The sequence below is a fragment of the Panthera leo genome, chromosome E2 (assembly GCF_018350215.1).
Source record: "Panthera leo isolate Ple1 chromosome E2, P.leo_Ple1_pat1.1, whole genome shotgun sequence".
Taxonomy (NCBI): Eukaryota; Metazoa; Chordata; class Mammalia; order Carnivora; family Felidae; genus Panthera; species Panthera leo.
Genome location: NC_056693.1, coordinates 31,457,276 through 31,479,110, shown reverse-complemented (window position 1 = coordinate 31,479,110; position 21,835 = coordinate 31,457,276). Strand labels below are relative to the sequence as shown.

Below are 21,835 nucleotides of genomic sequence, written 5' to 3'. Positions count from 1 at the left end.
TCTCCAAGAAGGGAGGGAGTTCTCTTTTTGCCAAGGTAATTTTTGACAGCCCTGGCTAGCTCTCGGAGACTTCATACTTGACAAACCTCTGTTCTTAGGAGCTAATCCTTACCTCATATTGCCTCAGGTTAAACAGACATGAGCTCAACACTTCTGTGCCAGAGTCAGGAGACTCGAATCCACGTCTCGGGAACCTTAGTTCACTGTGGGCTTGTTGGCTTTTTTTCGTTTTTAATGTCGTAACTGTTAGTAGCAAACAGTTTTTAAGGATCTACTTTATGCCAGGTGGGGTTCTCCGTGTCTTTTTCACATAATCCTAATAACCCTACGAGGCTGGCACGATTATTATCCCCATCTTACAGATGGGAACAGCGAGGCACTGGGTGCTTGTGTAATTTGCCCAAGGTCAGAGGTTGTGAGTGATGTGGCCAAGATATGAACGCCAGCACTCTGGCCTCAGAGCCATGTTCCCAAACCACTACCCTCTGACATTAATGAAACAATGTACGCTTCCAGTCTGACACCTAATGATACAGAAGCGTTTATATAATGAAAAAGCACGAGTCTCCCATCTAGGGCTGCCCAGCTGGCTCCGCCGGGAGAGCCTGTGACTCTTGATCTTGGGGTCATAAGTTCGAGTCCGATGCCGGGTGTAGAAATTACTGGGGAAAAAAAAAGTCTCCCATTTAGTCCATCTCACCCTTGGACTTGTTTCTAATGCTGCTATTTCGTGATCTGTCAACTTCAGATACTATCTGTTGGCCTCCTGCAATGGTACAGGAGGATCTGGCTTGTCCTAATTCTGCGTATGTGTGAGTGGTGACTGTGGAAACCAGTCTCCAGGCATGACCCTCGTGCTTTTTGGAGTTAAGCCTCAATGCAAGAAGGCTGTATCTTGGCTACAGAGACCACACGGAAAGGCCACTTGGAGAGAGAGAGGCCTTAAAACATAGAGTCTCACTGAATCCGGCCTTTCTGCCCCAGCTGCTACAGACCTGACTAGAGTGAGGGAACACCCCCAGTGAGGCCAGCAGAAGCAGCTTCTATCCTTGGGCCCCAGTCAACACACAGAAAGCCTTCTGTGAGAAAATAACAACTGTGGCTGTTTTAAGCCGCTTAGTCCTGGGGTGATTTGTTATGCAACGAATAACCAAAAATAGTGTTTTCTGTATTTTTAGTTCCTTACCTGGATCCCTCTGTAACTGTCGATGATATGCTTACATTCTATATCTGATTCCACTAACTTTTTTTTTTAATAACGAATGACGCTAAACATCTTTTCATGTACTTATTTGCCATTTGTAGATCTTCTTTGGAGAAATGTCTAATCAAGTCCTTTGCCCATTTTTAAGTTAGACGGTCTTTTTGTTGTTCGGTTTCAGGAGCTCTTTACATATTCTGCACATTAAACCTTTATCAGATACACGATTTGCAATATTTTGTCCTTATTCCCAAGGTTGTCTCCTCACTTTGTTAATAATGTTCTTTGATGCACAAACATTTTTAGCTTTGGAGAAATCCAATGAAACGAAGTTGAAGGAATGTGAAATACCCAATGTTTCATGTACTCTGGAAGGATAATTTCCAGAGGCGTGCTAGTCTCGGGTCAGTTGCTGGTTTTCACCAAAGCAAACCTCTACTCGATAGCACTGTAACTGAACTTTGAGTTATTCCCCAAACCTGACAGTAATTAATGGGAGCTATTTAAAAAATCGTCGTCTAGAATCCTTAATATACACTTACTCAGATTGGAAGTTTTCATTTTGCCCTTCTACGAATGCATCTGACTGCATGTATATGCCTCATTTCTTCCACCAACCCGGAGGGAACTGGTGGACATCTCAGCAGCTACCAATTCCAGTCCAGAGGAAGGACAGCATTTGCGATCCCTAGTAGGTAGAACTTCTCATGAGCCGTCCCCGCCCCCACCCAACCTTCTGGCAAAATTAGCTGATCCATTGAAAGAACTTCCTGACACCTTCTATGGGATTTGTGAGAGGCTGAGGAATGGTTATTATATGCATGTATGCATATCCGAATCAGCAAGCCATCCTTTACATAATCAGTGATACCTCTTTATAACGTGAGCATTAGCCAATAAGGGAAATGGAAAACACCATACCATGCAAAAGAATGCTATCACCATAAGGGCTTCCCTCCAATATGTAGTCTGACCTTCTGTACATCTGAATCCGTGTGACAAAAAAACTTACCATAATAACCAGCTTTACTTGGGCATTTCTGACAGCTGATTGTCACTTTTTCCCCTATCAATATAAATATTCTCAAAACTAGCACACTGTTCAGATAATTGTTTGAACTATTTCAGTTCCAAACAGATCATGATGTTCTGCAGAACTGCTTATAAAATAAAACGGGAAACAACCTAAATATCCATCGGGAATGATACTCCTCTACGGTATAGCCATACTATGGACTTCTCTGCAACAATTAAGTAAAATAGATACAACGGATTTATACTATATGTTCTAACATGGGACGATTTCCAAACATGAGACGTATTAAGTAACACAACCAAGTTCGGTACTGATTTGTATTAGCATAACAGCCATTTATGGAAACGAAAAAAGAAAACATGTATGTGTCCACAGTACATCTATATATCCGTAAATGCACAGCAAAACACCTAGGAGGTCAAGAAGGTCAGAGACTGGGGATAGTGGTCTAAGAGCACTTTATAAAGTTTTAATTTTTGAATCAGGTGACTGTATTTGTCTATTACCTGTGCAGTAAAAACAGAAAGATGCTAACTGATGGCCAAGCAAACAAAATACCTCAGAGCTAGGGATGTGAATCAGTTGTTAAAGCATATAAGTGCCTTCAGCTCTAATTTCCTTTCTACCAGTCAGAATTCTGGGAACTCAGCAAGGAGGAAATTCTTGGCGTGGTCATTATAGGACTTTGAAGTCAACCAGGTAAAACAATTCCTTTGTATCTTAAGGGAGGATTTGCCTACGACGTTCCTAGCTGCTTTAGTAAAGGTAGGGTCATCTGAGGATTGCTGTCGAAAAAGTGGGTTTTTTAATGACTGTCTATCTCACCTCCTCCAAACTCTGCCATCCCACCGAAAACTGAGGCCTTGCAGAGTGAAAATGAAGGGCCTGCGACTATACTCACTTTAAACACCTCAGCTTTCTAAAACTTCTTTCAACTACAGGTCTCTTAAGGAAAAACTGTCAAAGTAACAAAGACGCAAAGTGGAAACAGATGTTTTTTCTGCCCAAAGTGCTCTCGGGAATGGCTTTAGATATTCGTGTTTGTTTTCTAAGTAACTGTACCAGCTGACTTTCTTGTCCACCACCACAGCCCCCGGCATGCTTCTTGGGCCCCTCCGGGTACACAGGCTCAAACAGGGCCTGGCCCCCGCAGCCTAGCTTTCCAGCAAGCCCTGAAGACAGAGGAAGGCCTGGGGCTCTCAGTCTCAACTCGGCTTCGGAGCCACCAGCACCCCCCCTCCCTCTCCAAGCCCCCCAAAATGGGCCTGAGAGCCACGCTTGGCAAGCCAACAGAGGGTGATGGCATTTTATTCTCCGGCTGAGTTCATCTTTCCCTTCTGGGGAAGGGCGGCCCGATGGGAAGGGTCTTGGGAACACACGCTCTCCCCTTTCAGTTCACGACCCCCTCCCCTAAGGCTTTGCTTTTAGGCACCTTAGTTGCTAAAGGCATTTAACTTTAATTCCATTTGACTTCAATTGTGTCCAAATTACTGCAAAAAGGAGGAAGACAACAAGCTGTAAATATGAAGAGAGACAGAAAATCATTGAGAATCCTGCCTTTATGAATATTTGATGAAGAAAGGTTAGATCCATAGCTGGTAAATTATAAGAAATTATGTCCATCATGTGACTCTGTCAGCAAAGGTTAATACAAATGGGTTGGGACTTAGTTGGGATGACAACGCAGATTAAAAAAGATTTGTCCTGTCCTCCCTGCAATTAGTTTTTCTCCTATTATTAGTGTAATAGAGTTGATCAGTAGGATTACGGCAACAGAACAAATGTGCAGTGAAATCATTTTGTGTTTCAGACTCGCATTGCATTTTCACAATAAATTTTTCATCTCTGCTAATCTTGCCCTTAATTGTGTGGTTGCTGTGGGCAGGATCCAATTATTAACTCTTTTGATCCTACGATGCCCTTGCCATCAAGTGCGCTGATTACATGCAGACCGAGTGGGTGATCCTGTAGCTGGATACACGGACCCCGTGGCTCATTTAGTGCAGGCAGAAAAATGGTTCGTTTTGCTCAAATAACGGCTCCAGTGAAGTGTGAAATTGTTTATAATTGTGTTATAGGATTTTGCCCAGGTTAAAGGGCTTCTTGGGGCTTCCCTTATAAACCTCGTTGCTCAGGTATTTATGATTCATTTTCCACCCTCACAAATTCTGAATTAGGCTTACCATTCTCTGCTCAGAGGGCCTTACTGTTGGGGCTGTTATTATTATTATTTTGCAAAGGGGATTAAAGCGGTCAGCCCACGTTCTTTGTACCGAGGCAGAGAGTGTAATTGATGTCAAGGCCGGTAAGCTGGGATGTAGGACAAATGGCTCGGTTGACCCAAACAGCAAAAGGCATAATTTACCCAAAGGGTAGTTTGCATTTCCAGGGGTAACTCTATGCCCTTTCCAGCCACGCTGAAGAGCTTGAAGACTGAGGCCAGAGGGAGGGTGGGATGAATACCCAACAACTAAAGGAAGACAAATCAGAGGGCATTTAAGTTTCTAGCTATTCCAGACCAGGCTCTCGGTAAGTAGAAACACATGTCCACAGCAGGGAGCCAGCTTACTTGGCTTCATGACGCTCCTTCTAGAAAACTCCATTGCCCTCACCTGAGGTCATCCTTTCTTTGGATGCCTACCTATTGTGAATTACACACCTTTCATAGGGTTGCTATGTGTTTTTCAAAGGAGGGATACGGCTGGTGGAATGTGTAAAGATCCACACAGGATAGAGAGAAACACGACTTCTGCCACGGAAGAGGCCTGCAACAGAGGGAAGACGTAGACGGTGGCGTGTACCCGCAGCAGAAAAAAGGAAACGAAAAAAATACAAATCGAAACACATCAGTGTAATACATGCTAATCAACCAAGAGACCCTACAGGCCCAATGCAGAAGACAAAATATTCTTCTAAATCTCAAGCAAGGCTGGAAAATCTGGATAACTGGGGAAAAGCTGTCTTGGGAAGGGTTAACTGTGACAGCCACAAGAATAATTGGAATTGTCATGCCTGGAGCAATCTCACTGTAGGAGCAGTGTCTAAGCAAGGTCCACTGAGAGGCCCCCCTAACTGAAGCGTACATTCTGCCCACACTTACGGTCATCCCAAAGTAGGAAATTTAACACATCAGGGAGCCTGCTGGATTATCAGATCAACTAATCGATAGCATTGACAATATTTCTGCCTAAAAGCATGGGGGAGCAGTAAAGTAAGGTACCAAAGCAGACACGATCTTTGCCAATACATTACCTTGGACCTTTGACTCCTGCCACGGGCCCCAGAGGCACATGACTTTTCTTCCCAAGACCTGGGATTTTCTGCCTAAGTAACTTTGACCTGCTTGAGTTCAGTCAATTGCATCCTTCATTAGGAATTGGTACAGGTGACATATCCAAATGGCACAGACCCAGTCTCCCAGGCATCTGAAGCAGCATGTCGGGTCATGCTATTACCCGCTTTCGGCGGCCCTCCCCGCCAGACTCTGTAAATCTCAGCTGTGTGTGTGCAACGGCGGCAGACTCAGTGGGATACAAATAGCTTCTCCGTGTAGCTGGATGGCTCTTGAGGCTTGAGCTACCTGAAGAGTTCTGTCCCCTCTGTGTGATCTACACCTGGCGGCTTTTGGCCACCCTCAACTCAGTGAATTTAATGCTCCAGAAAGCAACCAGATTTCATCAGTGAGGATGAAGTTAACTCAGAGAGACAAAGAGAATACGCTTTTCGTGTCCCCGGGTCTATAAAAGAGTATTTGGGACAACACGGCACCCAACGGGCCCAACCCACACCAAACATGCTCTGTGGAGTCCGGCCATCTCCCCAGAGGCTTCCTTCTGGTGTAGCAATCTGGGGGCCAGCCTCCAAATACCAGAAAGGACCCCGAATCTAGAAACGCATTTGTAGTTGGTAGAGACAAGAACAAGACGAGGCTCTCCAGGGAAGGGGGCCCACATTTGTTCAGTACCTGGTATTGACCGGCTAACCTATTTAATTTCCCTAACTCTCCAGAATTAGTTCAAAGTTTGCCGATAAGAAAACTGAGGTGTAGAGAGAGAGAGAGAGAGTTGAAATAACTTATCCAAGGAAGAGCCAGTCTGAGGAAAGATCGGGATTCAAATCCAGGTGTGCCAGGCTCCAAACCACAACCCACAACTCTTCGTAGCACCTAGCTTGCCTTGTTTCAACCAGAGAAACAAAAGGCCGCTTCCCAAATGCAGTAAAGGCTAACAGTCGAAATGTCAACCCCACAAAACTTCTGAAATCCCAGAGCATCAGATGGCCGGATGGTGGCACCCTTTGGAAGGAACACTGGTGCTGGTGTTTGTCCTATTCTCAGACGAGCTATATAATGGGGGGGGGGGGGGGGGGGGGGGGGGTGCAAACAAGAGAATCAAGGGGGTAAAATGCAGAACTTATTTGGACGCGGATGCTTCATGGTCCGCACGCGCACCAGTCACTGGGCGCTCCCACTAGGACAAAGCCAAGGTTTTCTGAAACTGGCATATTATTGTAGTCCTCCTGGCTCTGCTGTAACTATTTCAAGGACTATTAAATTAAACCCTGGAGACAGTCTCCCTTAAGATAAAGAGCATGCTTTTTATTGTGCCATCAAAGGAGACCAGAAAACCTGAATCTTTCAGCTTTAAAGACAACATAATGAGATCAGAGATTTTGCTTGCAAAGAAATTAACTTTCGGTTAATTAATGAAAGTAACCTTAAACAGCGGGCGTGTTGCCAACAACCAGGGCACTATAATAAAAAGAGGGGGGGTGTGTGCAGATAATGGGCTGCTTTCAAGGGGCCCGGCTCAGCAGCCCAGAAAAGAAATTTGATGAGGATGCTGCTTGTAAATTTGATCTCAAATTCTTAAGATGAACAAATAATAGTCTTATCTGTAATAAAGTCGGCTACAAATGCTTTCTTTTCGCCCATAATTTTCTGTTCAATTTAGATAGAAGATTTAATTAGATGTTGGTGAAACACCAGTTATTTAATAAAACCCTTAATAAAAATCTAATCTATGGTACATAGAAACCACTGTAATATAATCACAATTTAAAAAATACATTTTAGAGTATTTACTTTTTACAGTGAAGAAAAAATATATATGTGACATGTTCTGTTTTTCACTCAAGGGCCAAGAAAGTAAACCCAGTAAAAAAAACAAACCAACCAGCCTCACACTGCAACCCTTTTCTCCTATCACGTAAAGTTTGTTTTCAAAAAACAAAGTTTTCTCTTGTCATTTGCAACCAAAATGGTTCCTTGAACCTGAATGAAGGCACGGAGAATGATCCCACTCACCTCATAAAGATTTTCAACTAAAATTTGCTTATCATGAGACACTGACTTTTAAGGATTCCCGAAATTGTATGAGAAACAATATGGTTCCCGACCTTTGCTAAATCGAGCCATTATTTTTCTGTTCTAGACTATCTGCAAGCTTGAAAGTGAAGATAAGGCTCTCTCCTGCCTAAATCCAAAAGAGTAGAACAAGTTAACAGAGCATTAGTGACCCCTAGCACATCTGAAAGTGAGGTTAAGGCCATTTTGTGTATATACTCCTAATCCCTAATATCTTGACCAAAGGCAGAATTCTAGACTGGACATCCTGAGCCCCAGGGTCCACTCAATATGGCCAATTCTTAGAGGTCATGCTTCCTACATTTGTACTTCGGTATTGGCGGGAATGTTGGTTTCCATGCGAAGTTGCTCGTAAGTTTCCAGCCTCTGGAACAAGACTTAAATGGAACTGAGATCCAAACTGCTTGACACATTGGGTGGTCTGCTTTTCACGGGTCTATTGGAAGAGAGTGAACAGCATGGAGGGAGTGGCATCACCCCGGACTCACCAGTTCAGATTGTATTTCCTATTGGCCATGTCCCTTTCATCAATATTCCATAGCTCTCCCACGACTATTCAGGTAGAAGAATCAGACTGGAGTCAGTTCTCAGATAAACAGTAGGGGTGAGACTTAACTGAGGTAGAAGGAGTTAACATCCCTGGTCCGAAGGGGCACGTGAAAAGCTGGTGGAAACCTGTTTTCCTGCTGTGTCTCTCCTGACCTAGCACCAAAACTAAAATGCCTATTGAATGAACTCTGTGTCCTTGGCCAGGGCCATGTGGCATCCCCGCTCATGTCTGACTTGAGAAGGTCACTGTTGAATGCATCTGGATGTTGTGATCATCCCGATTTAATCATCAGGATGGGGTTCCAGTGGCTTCCACTGTATATAAATTTAAATAATGGCCCCTCCTCTCGGAAGGAAGGAAATCCATGGAGTTTGCCCATCTGTTCCACGAGGCTGTTCATTTTGAGTTTCTGATTAGATGCCTCCTACTATCCTACGCATGCCGTAATCTCCAAACAATGCCACACTGTTTGGGGGGCATTTCATGATTTATAGCGCTGGTGATTTTTGGTTCAAATCGAACTCCTCTTTGGCTACTGACACAAGGGCTCAGCACAGACTGGACATGGCCAGTGCTCACTGAGATATATTGTCCAGGTAGCCAGTGGGAATCTATCAGCCACTCCGGGGCCACGCGGCCACTCAAGAATGTGTCCCAATTGGGTGTCAGATTGGATTTCCTTTCTGTGTCTGCCATGCCAATACGCACATGGCTGACTTAGCCACTCATACAAGTTCAACCCCAGACGGGGCTGGACTATAAGCGAAATTGGGGGCCTGCCACAGGGTTCCTGGAAAACGGAAGGAGGACGTGCTAAGAAAACTATCTGAAACAGTATCTAATTGCCCCCTTTCGGCAGGGTGGGGAGAGGGGGTGAGGCTGCCCCACTAGCCTTGTGGTTTTCTCTTCCCAGTGTGCCACTAACTTGTCAGTCACTTCCCCTCTCCCCTCCCCAAGCTGGCTTCACCTGCTTTGTAGCCTTGCCATTCCCAGGGACAAGAGACACATTCTTCTGTTGGAAATACACAGACACACACACACACACACACACACACACACACACACGGTGATGTGCTCCTAGCTCCAAAAAGCCAAAAGGGCAAAAAGAGAAATCTCAATCCCCTTTTTGGGTATAAAGCACAGAGGCAGTCTCAGAAGCTTTTTCAAATGTTACCATTACAATTAGGAGACAGGAGGTTTTTGCTCTGCTTGTGGGTTTCACACAACATCCTGCCTCAACAGGATCTTTTGGAGCCCGTGACGCCTCTAAGCACGAGCTGTTCCTCCAGCGGGATGTTGACTTTTGTGGTTTATTAAGCAAGCAATGCCTAAGTCAAAGTACACGCTTCCAGGAGAACACAGGTGCAAGTGCTTCAGGCCAAACTGCACAGAAGTCGGTCCTTTCTCCCATGGGTTCGTTGAAGAGAATGCTCCCTAAGAGGACCAGGGCGATGGCAAACTTTGGTGTTCAGACAACAATTACTGAGCAGGTCATAAAAACCATAAAAGCCACCTAAGGTGTCTATCACCTTTGTGTTGCTGGGACGTCGCCAAGGTTCTTGGGCGTTGGGCCCTTCAGACTGATATTCAAGGCAACCCAGCTTCAAGGTGTTCTTGGTGGGGGGGTCATAAGCCCTTACCCATTGGCAGGTTAGCCTCGCTGGTTGAGGTCCTGAACTCTGAAGTGTAAGAGAGGCTCGGGTTAGAGTCCTGACTGTGTGACTGACCTTGGGAAAAGGACAAAATCATGCTAAGTTTCCTTATCTCTAAATGGGGTTACACATATCTATTTCACAGAGCTGCTAGGAGGGCTGTGAGATCATGGACATAAAGCACACAGTCCGAAGTCTGGCACATAGTAACTGGCTCAATCAACGACAGCCTTTATTATTAGTGTAATATCTTCCCTGGCACTTGGGGACTACAAGCTGTGACTCTTTCGTGACAGTCATTCCATCACTGTCTTTAGCAGTCAGGAATGCTTCTACTATTCTTATGAGCATTATGATTAGCCCTCTCTAGCATTTCAAAGCATGAAAACCATCCTATGGTTGGTAACGACAGCCACCTGAAACAGTTTCAGGCTCTGGCACAGAGGCGACAAAATGGTGCCTCAGAGGCCACCGTTAGCTCGTTTTTATTTTGACCCAGATGGGATGGCTCTTAGAATTTTTTTTTTTAAAAGGTGAATTCGTTATTTAGAGAAAAGAAAAGAAAAGAGAAATGCAGAGATTTGGTTAAAAAAAAATCAAGATTTCGGTCTTTGCTTCAGAATGGGAAGATCCGCCTACTGGGGCCAATATTACTGGTCGGAGTGGAGTAATGGTTGCACCCTTTAGATGGGATGCACATGCTCCAGTCTGAAACAAATCCCACCTCCCCACGCTTGGCCTGCTTCATGCATTTCTATTACCAGGTCCTTCTCCTGTAGAAGGGCCAGCCCACTTTTGTCACCATTAGCCACCCGCTGGTTGCCTATTTGGCTACTGCCACGATTCTGCCATTTTGCTTTCTGAATTTTTAGTTCAGAAGGGCGTTGGAGTTGGTTCAGTACTGTCTCATGTTGACCCCACTCCACAGTAGTTCCTTGGGTGGCACCTAAATGCTTTCCCCAGGGTGCCCATCATTTCATTTCGCTCCTCACTCTTGGCAAATTGACTTACACGTTTCCTTCTGTGACGTCAGCCCTGGCTTCGCTTTGAGGCCAGCTCAGATCTAGAGAACGTGGGAAAGTATCAGATCACAAAGCCTGGAATCCAGCTTCATTCTTGGTTTGGCCATCTTCTTCCTATATCTCTCTATTATCATCGATTGTGTCAGCAGACACTGAATTCACTCGTTAACACTCCCCCATCTCCAGGGACATACTTAGCATATCTGACAGCTGACGCAGGCCATTTATTACACCCCTCTTCCTCTATATAACAGAATTATTCTCAGGAACAATCCGATAATAATCAGTAATAATTATGGTCTTGATTATTCTCTAGTTTAATTAACAATGAAAGGAGAAATTCCAACTGAAAAATATTATTCAAATTCAGTCAAATCGTTTGTGCAGAGAATTAAATTTTCATTCACTAAATATAAAATTATTACCCAGAGTAGTTTGTAAACTGGTTCACTGTTTTAATTTTTTTGTAATTAATTTATTTATTTTTGAGAGAGAGAGAAAGAGAGAGAGAGCGAGCAAGCAGGGGAGAGGCAGAAAGAGGGAGACACAGATTCCAAAGCAGGCTCCAGGCTCTGAGCTGTCAGCACAGAGCCCGATGCGGGGCTTGAACTCACAAACCGTGAGATCATGACCTGAGCCGAAGTCAGACATTTAACTGACTGAGTCACCCCGGCGCCCCCTTTTTTTAAAAGAAATTGTTTTAATGGGTTTTTTTTTAACCTATCTTTGAGAGAAAGAGAGAGTATGAGCAGGGAAGGGTAGTTCACTGTTTTAAACAAAAATACAAACTTCAGGGGTCACATAGTCTGGCAGAGTTGAAGTACCCCAACTGTGGCTCCTTTGCCTTAATCACGGCCAAGCACAGTTTATTTTCACGTTCTGTTTAGATGCAGGAGTATGTGGTGCCATGGGGTTGGACACATAAACTACACATGAGGCGAGCTCCTACAATTCCAAATGGCAATGGACTTACTCTGAAATGGACAGGTGTAGCTGAGTCTTTGTGCGTCGGTTGCTGATAATATAACTGAGAATTCTCTGAATCAATGTCCATGCAGAATGCTATGTTTATTAAAGGATACATTACTAAAATGTGCTAATTTGAAGCCCGCCACGCATAGACATGATTTATTTATGTTTGTATCAGAAAACTTCATGAGTAATTCAGAAAGTGTGTAGAAATTAGATCAATGGAAGATTTTTGTAGAGAGGAGTACTCTATCCCTGACGTTGTTCGGAATTCACAGAAAATGGTGGCAGTGAAAAGCAGACTGACTCTTGTCAGTTTTATTGTTGTTTTTAGATCTTCTATAGACCATGCAGCCTTTACTGCCAGCACGGAGTGGGGAGAGGGAGAGCTGGGTGGACCGTTCCCACTGCCCACTCTTGGTACGTCACTGCCCATCTCTTAATTTGATTTCTGCTTTTTATTGTTAAGACATTTTGGTTTCCTGACCCCCCCTTTGGCCCAGAACTTTGGTCTGGGTCTTTGATCTTCTCTTCCCAAGTCCACTAATCTGGATTCTTGATCCAACCGCCTGCCATTCTGGCCTCCAGACCGTGCTTGCCTCTTCCTTCTGACTCAGCTCCCCACACCAGACCCCTTACCTACCTGTGCCCTTGCTATTGCTTTTTTACAGCTCACCATCCTTTGACTTCGATGGTTTCTCCGATCGTGAAAACCTGCCTGCCTGACTTACGGGAACTCGGTAAGCTTTCTTCCCCGTCTAGCTGAACTCCTGGCACAAACTCCACACTGTCCTACCGTTACCTAAATTTCAAAGTGGCAATCCCATGAAAAGCATCAGTTTTGATGCTAGTGGCTTGGTGGGGAAGGTGGCTAGGGTTGCATCCTTGGTCTTAGGTGATACCAGGGAAAAACTGCTCGCTCAAGTGAATGGGTGATTTACTAATGGCAGCCAAGCTTACCAGTATCAAAGCTAAAATAGGTAACAACGTCTGTAGGTGTTGGGCTTGGTCTGGGGTTTAATGCTTTATTTGACTCCATGTCGTGTCTACTGGGCTGCCCTTCGCCATTTGTTTAAAAAATTTTTTTTAATGTTTTTATTTATTTTTGAGAGAGAGAGAGAGAGAGAGAGAGAGAGAGAGAGAGATAGTGCGAGTAGGGAAGGGGCAGAGAGAGAGGGAGACAAGAGAAGCAGGCTCCAGGCTCTGAGCTGTCAGCACAGAGCCTGACGCGGAGCTCGAACTCACGAACTATGAGATCATGACCTGAGCTGAAATCAGATGCCCAACCTACTGAGCCACCCAGGAGCCCTTGCCCTTCACCATTTGTAATGTCCATTTCTCAGGACAGTATGTTGCCTGATAGCAGAATTTATGGTCTTTAGTTCTGAGATGTCAATGAAATCACCTGGCCACGTGAGGGCCTTCTCCAGTACGGTCTAATACAGAATGCTTATCTTATTCAGGCACAACATCAGCTTTTAATATCCTCCTAAATCTGCAAATCAATCCCTGATTTTTAAGATTTCCTTGAGAGGAGTCTTAGGCAGCCTGGAGTTCCTTTATACATAACGATGATGATGCCCATAACTCATATCAGTTAATCACATATGCCAATAATCACACATGTCAATAACCACATAAGCTAGTTAACTGGGATTGTTTTCCTCTGCTTTTGCTTACGATTTTTGACCTATTGTTGTAAGAAACAAGGGCTTTCAAAAAGGGTAGTAGTTGTGCCTCATCATTCTGGAAAAATCAAGACAGAGTTTCCATATTTAATTCTAAATCCCAAGCATCTATTATTAACACACACACCTTTGCTTATTTGCAGCAAGGAATAATAATCTTAGCCTTTTATCCTCTTTCAAATGAAATAATACCAATGAGGCATCTTAAGGTGTGGCTATGATAGGCTAAATAACGATTGTGTCCTTTTTACCCTCTAAAGTCTAACAAAATATCAGTATCTAATGACATAGGCTGCTTAATTCCACATGGTAATTTATATATATATAATATATACACTGCATATGTCATATATATATATATACATATGTATATGTATATATGTATATATATGTATATATATATGAAACAAACATATATGTGTATGCAAAATACATAGGACATGGCCAGTTTCAAGGTCTGTGTAATGGGACATCAACAGTTATATCCGTGTGTTTGAAGGACGGTATTCAAATGATGTTCTGATACTCTTTTCCATACATGCTTGCTTTGTGCAGTTCAGATGTTGCTCATTTCTGTATAGCTATTACATGTTTCTAGGATGCTGCTTTGAAAAATCTGGGCCACCTTCAAAGATTTTATAAAGTGACTCCTTTATTCTCATGAAGAGGAGAAAGGCGGGTTAATCATCTATTGACTCCTCAGCCTTATTACTGGCGAAAGCTCTGGCTTTGCTAAATTTCCGCTTTTTAGTTACCTAACAAACATACATCAGCAGGAGGTGCAGATAAAGATCGAAAGATTAAGCTTTGTCACTCAAATGATAATTAAAAAGAGTATTTTAAACACACTGTAAATACGCACAAGCCATCATAAAATCATCAAAACCCTGCCAGAGCTCACCACCTCCAGAGTATATAGATTATCAGGGAGAGGGATATTGATGTTAAGTCTGCTTATCTTGGAAGATTGTCATTAACTGTCCCAAGCCTGCACTCAGCCAGCCACCTGAGCTAGGGGAAGTCAGGGAACCTGGCTTCACACATTCTCGTGGCAGATTAGTGGGATTTGGAATGAGCAGTTTCATATGCATTTAATAGTGATCCCTTTCTGTTCACCTCTAGGATTCCTTAAAATATATTATTCCGAGGACTTAAATAAAAACAACAGAAACCGAGATTCTGTTGTCCTGCTTTCAAAAAATCATTTCATATACAGAATAGATTTAGGAAAGCAGATTAATTTCTGCGAAAAATTTCATTTCTAACATGTCATAAAAAGACACAGGGGCCATGTGTATTAGAGGCATTCAGTAACATCACCTTTCATAAAAAGAAAAGCTTGTCAGCACAATCTTATTACGATGTCATGCATTGTTAAACTGGTAAAATATTTCTGTATATTCCAATTAGCGCAACCATCTACTGGCACAGACATTACAGAGAAAACTATCTTCTTTTAAAAAAAAAAGTCCTTTCCACTGGGAACCAATCCTTTGTTTGACAATTCAGAGAGTGTTATTTAGAGATTTTAATTGCTCAGTTGATCTGTGGCTGGATCTCAATAATCAAAACAATAAAATTGTTGGTTTCTTTTTTTTGACAACTGTAATAAAATGCCAGTAGTGTCCTGGGATAGTTAACTCAAACTGGATTGACACCGTCATATTCTTTTTCAATATCTTTTTTATCAGCGAAAAACTAGCTATTTCTTAAAAAGTAAAAAGTACCTTAATCACGTTGCCATTATCAAAGATATTCCAAGTATAACTTAACGTCCACATGAAACGTTCAATCTGGTTGTAAGAATCTAATCTGATTATCTGTGAAAAGGGTTGACAGTTCTTAATTAAAAAGAAAAAATTCTTCAAATCCATTAGAAAAAAGCCAAACATTCCAATAAAAATGGGCCAAGCCACAGGCAAATATTTCACAAGAAACAGAAATAGATATTTAAATATGAGAAAATACTGCTACCTCAACAGTGATCAAAATGATGTCAATAAAATCAAGGAGACACTGTTCTCTTAATCTATGAAAATGAAGCAGTTCACACCCAGTTCGCACACACACACGCGCGCACACACACACACACACACACACACACACACACACACACAGTTTCCAATGCCGGCAAAGGTACGGGCATTTTGCTCATGGACTGCTGGGGGAGACTCATGGGTTTTGCTCATGGACTGCTGGGGGAGACTATAATTGGTTCAACCTTTTGGAAGAACGTTTTGGCAATACGTGTCAGAGGCCTTAAAAATGTGCATAGCCTTTGACCCAGTAATTCAATTTCTAGGAATTTATCCTAAGGTGATAAATATTCTCACGAAATTTTCAGACAAGGGGATTCATCCCAGCATTTTATACGACGTGGGGAAAAACAGACAGCCTAAGTGTCCAACAAGAGGAGAAAAATTAAATGAAGATGGCATATTTATACAACTTTCTATTAACAATCATGTTCCCAGGGAATGTGTAAAGATATGAAAAACTGCTCATGATATAGTAAGTGAAAAGAGGCAGGTTATAAAATACTATGATTCTAATTTTGCTTTAAAAAGTATATGTGAACATATGTGTGCACTGAAAAAACTTAGTACACTAGAATATTCTTAGTGGTTACCTTAAGGGGGTGGGATTATAGGAGCCTTCTCTTTTCTGTCTGATACCGCTCTGAATTTTCAAAAAATGATTTTAATTACCACAGACTGCAGCTTAACTTAAAACATACTCATTGGAGAAGCAAACTCAGACGTACTGAGCCTTACAAATGTTTCCTACTATCTTTTCTAAACAATTCACCTTATGGAAAGTACACGTAGATCTAAATAAGTTTCTTCTTCTTTTGGAGAAGAGTCTGGGAGATAGCTACATAATGACAGATTTTACAGAAATGTGGAAAGAAGACATTTACGAAAGTTTACAAGGGTAGAGCTGGCAGTTTGGATGGTCGGGTCCCTGGCCTGAGAAAACAGTTCGTTCGTTCTACGATGTTAACCCACCGGACAGAATGTAGGACACCCAAAACAGGCCATTTGGTGCCAAGGGAAACTGAACATTTGGGTTGGTAGGGACAACTGGCTATTAATAACAGTGGGTAGGAGACACCCAAATCAGCCATGCGTTTGCACTCCACTTTGATTTAAACGTTTTATAAATGCGGAAATTCTTCTTTTCAATACTCATTTTCAAAAAAAGAGTTCCTGCCAGCCACCGCCAGCTTTCCTACTCCCACCTTCTCATCCCCAACACCCACACTGGGGGACTTTCTGCTTCCTTTCTTGAGGACAAAGGAGCCACTGGCATGAGCTCGGGGACCACACACATTACTGCAAACCCAGGCCAAGTCTGACCGGGAAGCTGAAGACCGCTGTGAGCTTGCTGAGGTGAGATGCTTCTAAGTCTTGGGAATTCTCACTCTGAGAGTAAAAAATGAACTCATCTGCTTCCGCAAGAGTCAGAGCAGAGACATCATGTTCTCTGACTTGACCTGCCTCGGGTCTAACCTCCCTGCTTCTACAGTTTTCCTTTTCTACTGGATTCCACTTGGGCAGAAAGGCATCCGGGCGCTTAAGAAAGCCATCTGCTCTGGCTTATTTGAAGGATGAAGGCATGGGGGGGTGCAACAGTACATGTACAAGAAGGAGAAAAAGGAATTTTCGGCAGGTCAGCAATTACTGATGTCCTGAGGGAGCAGCTCCCCGGTGCTGGGTGCTTTAACTCGTTTGTGAGTGCCTTATCGCCTCTGACTTTGAGTATCCTAGAACACCAAAGTCCTTCTATCCTCAAACCCCAGCCAGGGTGACTCTTGGTGACTGTCAATATTAAGGAATATTTCAAAACACCAGGTTTCAGAGCTAACTTCGCCACAGGCTTCTTCAGTTTGAAAACGAGGGGGTGATTTAGATCCACGACCAATGGCAGCACGTACAAAGGTGGCCAGCTCTTCCCTCCTAAGACAGGAAGCCCATCGTGGCACCTGTCGCCGGTCTCGTGAGCAGGCTGATTCCCACGAGGGAGGGGGCACAAAGCTGTAGCCTGGGCAAAGGAAGATGGACAGCCTGTCTCGGAACCAAGCCTTGCATCTAGATTTCTGAGTCTGCTTTTGTCTCAAGGCTCAAGATTTCCAAATTCAGATGCAGAGCAGAATCCTGCCCCCCCCCCCCCCCCCCCCCCCGCCGACGCGAGCCACCCCATCTCTGCATACTGTTCACTAAGCGGCTGCGGTCTAAATAACTGGAGGGGATGCTTTATGCTTGACCACCCCTCCAGCAGGAGACAACGGGCTTTCTCGTTGGTGTTCAGCAAACCCCACCGAGCCACCGCCGATGCCTCATTAGAACGCAAGACACTCCTGCCAGCCCTGGGCGCCGCATGCTAGCTGCCTGTGGTCTGCATCTGTAGTCATGACAGACGGCGGAGACTGTTGCCTTCCACTGACGACCAAGTACATGATCCACTGCAGCTAATCAATAGGATAATGGAATGAATCAATAGGAAAGATTTTTAGAAGGTCTTAATTAAAGAAACACTTGCAGATACAAATGATGTCTTCAATGTATTGATGGTGCCAAGGTGAAGGGTTAAACACAAACAAAACCATCAACTTTATTTTGCCAGCATGCCTTCCACAAGAGAACAACCCAGCAGCCTCCTGGCCCCGGGGTCGGCCCATTAATCAGTCCCTTGTCAATTCCATGGCCACACTGTATGGGAAAATTAGGCTATGATCAGAAATTTTCATTACGAAACAGCAGCTCAAACAACAACGAGAAATAGACCGTTGCGCCCCCTGTCTGGCCGTCCTTTGCCCTTCAAGTGGGAGCAGTGTTCCACACAAACACCAGTTCTGGAGGCAAACGCCCCTTCTGATGCGATGCACAGAAATTAGAATAATTAAAGAAAGCCTAAATTGATGGATCCCATTTAGGCAGGGGAATTCTCCAGCGAGCCTTCTGCTCAAACATGTTACATCAATATTTTTGATTCCCTCGATGGTCCTGCACTAGGTACTGGTTTAAAGAGACATCAATCTGTGATGTCAGCATTTATCTAATGAACCTTCAAAAATCAATGTCCAGGATGGCCTGTTACATGCAGGCACCCAATTTGTCCACTCTCCTAGCCTTACTGGCTCAACCTACGGCCATAATAACAGCAGACGTGGACTCAAGTGGTCAGGTGGGATGGGTAGGCCAGAAGAGGCTGAGATTACATAGCCGGTCTCCACCCAGGGGCACTCAGACACGATACAGGGATGAAGCAAGGAAGCCAAGATACCCTCCCGAACTTTCAAGGGGCCTCCTAGCTCCAGACATGCCCATCCGAAAACGATCTGCTTCTTCAACGTCACTCCCCCTCAAAACGTATCTTGCCCTCGTGTAGTTGCCTGACAGGATTTTGGTCGCCTTCCTGACAGCTATGGTAATTTCCTGCTTTTTGGGTTACTCGACTGGGATTCCCATTTAGCTCCACTCAACAGGAGGCCCATGCTTAGTTCTCTCCTTGTTAGTGTTTATGCTCAACTCATCCTCACCCTTCTGGTAAGAGGGCTCCTTGACACTGATATCTTGACATGCTCGCAGGCAGAAGAGAGGGCCTAAGTTTGTCTCACTTCTTTTTGCCTCTTTAAAATAAATTGGCCTGTACTGGCTGCCATGAGGCTGAGTTATTTCAAGTGCATAACTCAGGGTGACAGGTATGCCATTCACTATGCCAGTATTGGGTCTGCCTTCTAATCTCTGCTTTCATTCACGGTGGTTCTATCTCTCTTGACCGCAAGAGTCAGTCCTGGGAGCGGCGTGGGGCTCGGACAGTTGTAAGATGTGTTGTGTGGGCTGAATTAGCTGTTGTACAATTCCTGTCTATCTCACTGAATACAGCTTTCAGCGGCCCCTCGTGCCAAGTTTGAGTCCAATTAAACTACAATGAAAGGTACCATGATTTCATTTGCTTGGATTGTCACATTTCAGAAGTTCAGTAGCCTGCAAAATGTTCGCTGTCTCTCATTAAAGCCAGTCCCGGCAACTGTGTAAAGGCTCTAATTTAGCTGCTTTTTATACTCTGCTTTCAGCCCTGAAGATGGCTGCCTGCAGGGAAGAATCCTAACGCGACCCGAGATATCTGAAAGCGTTTCTGACCACACAAATGGAAAAGGCTCAAGAATAGCAAAACTGACTCTACAACAGAAATAAGGTAATATTCTAAAAGGCTCTTGTTACTTTTTCTGGCGTTGCTCCGGAAGAAGTCTTGCTGGAGGAAGGAGGGGTGTGTGTGCGTGTCTGTGCATGTGCCTGTGTTCGGGGGAGGCGTACGTCCTATGCTAAAGAATTATCAGTACGGTGATCCTATTTTCAGAACCATAACGAAAGCCCTGTACTTCTTTTCCTGATAGAAACATTTGTTTCTTCAAAAATCCGCACAACGCTATTAAGCCAAAATTTTCGTGTAGATGTGCGCTTAAAAATGAATTGCCTTTAATCGAAGAGTGCTATATGAAATCAGGTTTGTCCTGGAAATCTGACATGGATTAGACACTGGATAGATCTTAATTGAGTCCCAGTTGGGCTTACGGAGAAAGAAAAAAATCACCATTCTGTGGACTGTGACTATGCTAATTCCCATTATGGCTCCGGTTTGATGAGGAAATTGCTATACAGATGCCAGCAATGTCAATTACCATTTACTTACTGTTTATGAGATGCCAGGCAGGATGTTATGAGCTTACATACACTGCGCCATTTAATCCTCTTGACAACCCATTTTCCAGACAAGCAGACTGAGTCACCGAGAAAGTGAAGTCACTTGCTTGTAAAGTCATGGCTGGTGAAAGAAAGAACTGAGAATCGAACCCGCGCCTGTCTGATTCCAAAGCCCTTCTTCCTAACCATTTGCACTCAGGTTTCGGTGGCGAAGGCTAGTGCAGTCCCCGGTGGCTTCACAAAATAAAAACTGGCAGGCACACCGCGACAAGGGCGATGTCTGTCCTGCTTCTCTCCGAGTCGAGATTAGCATGGCAGTGAGTCAATCTCCACCTCGGCCAATGCATTCACTTTGGAGGTCAGGGATCTTCTGGAGAATTCCAATCCGTCTACTAACTTTTCCATTTTCAAAAATAACGCTTGTGAATAGGGTTGTTTTTTTTTTTTTTCCTAATTACAAAAGAAAATTTAGAGAATTGTGGAAATGCCCAAAGAAGACAAAATAAATAACCCACAACCCCACTGCCCATATATAATCATTCTTGGTGCAGATTCTCTATTGCCCTTTTTTTTTTTTTTTTTTTTTTTGGCCTATAAAACTTAGGATTTCCAGTATTATTTGCTCTGAGCTTGGTGTTTTTCTCAATGAGTATGCAAATCCACCTAGACTACGTGTTGTGTCCTTCCTATGGATAAATGTGATTATGATCACTAGATTAGGTTGGCTGCTCCCTGAATGTTAAACCTCAGGTTCTTTTAAATGTGCTGTTGTCTCAACAGACTCCATGGAGGCAAAACATGGAACTTTTTTTAAGGCCCAGGTGCTGAGAACAGTCCCAGCTGGCTGAGAACCGGAGGTCAAAGAGGCCCTGGGTCTGGCTGAGTGTGTCAAACTCTGAATCCCAGAAGCTTAAAATGTAATCAGAGTTCCTCCTACCAGCTCAGGGACCCACAGATCTTCTAGTATTCCTTAAAAAAAAAAAAAAAAAAAAAAAAAAAAGCCCAACATAAAACCGAAGAGATCAGTTTAATTATGTATGCATAAGAAATAATCAAGATCAAAACATGCTTTCATTTTCTCGGGTAATTTTTTTTTCCTTTTTTGAAACACGTATGGTGGATATTCTTGCTCGGAAGATGGAAATGATACCTCAGCCCGCAGCAGTCAAGGGTTTACAGAACTAGGGCTGCTGCTCTTTGCCTGGCCCCGGGAAGGGTGTGATGAACACAATCTGAAATCAATATCAGGGAACAGTTACTGCATCTCAATATTATTTGCCGAGATGGGCCACTGGAAGAGGAGTGGGAGAAGAGAGATATATGTCAATAGCTTTCACGAAGCACTCCACGGCCATGCACAAAGGGAGGTCAAATAACTATCAGCCGACCAATCCCCATTGTAAGTAGTAAAAATGATAAAATCAATATTATTAAATAAAAAGTTAGCACTGCTATTGAACTCTCTCATGATCTTAGCAGCGCCTGGCTGAAAATGAAGGAGGCTATTTTCCAATCTCTTTAGGGGCAAATGTTTAGGATCATAAACATTTGCAAACTGTAGGGGCAGATAGATCTTTCTCACGTAGAAGCAGAGCTGCGGGGGCGTGTGAACAATGGGGCCAGGTAACTGTCACCTCGCTAGAAA

General features: G+C 43.6%; 1 protein-coding gene across 1 annotated transcript in view; it reads right to left on the bottom strand.

The window, feature by feature from the left end:
* FTO (FTO alpha-ketoglutarate dependent dioxygenase) overlaps positions 1–21,835 on the bottom strand; it is a 389,506-nt gene that overhangs the window by 16,106 nt on the left and 351,565 nt on the right. The gene's annotated exons all lie outside the window — the stretch shown is intronic.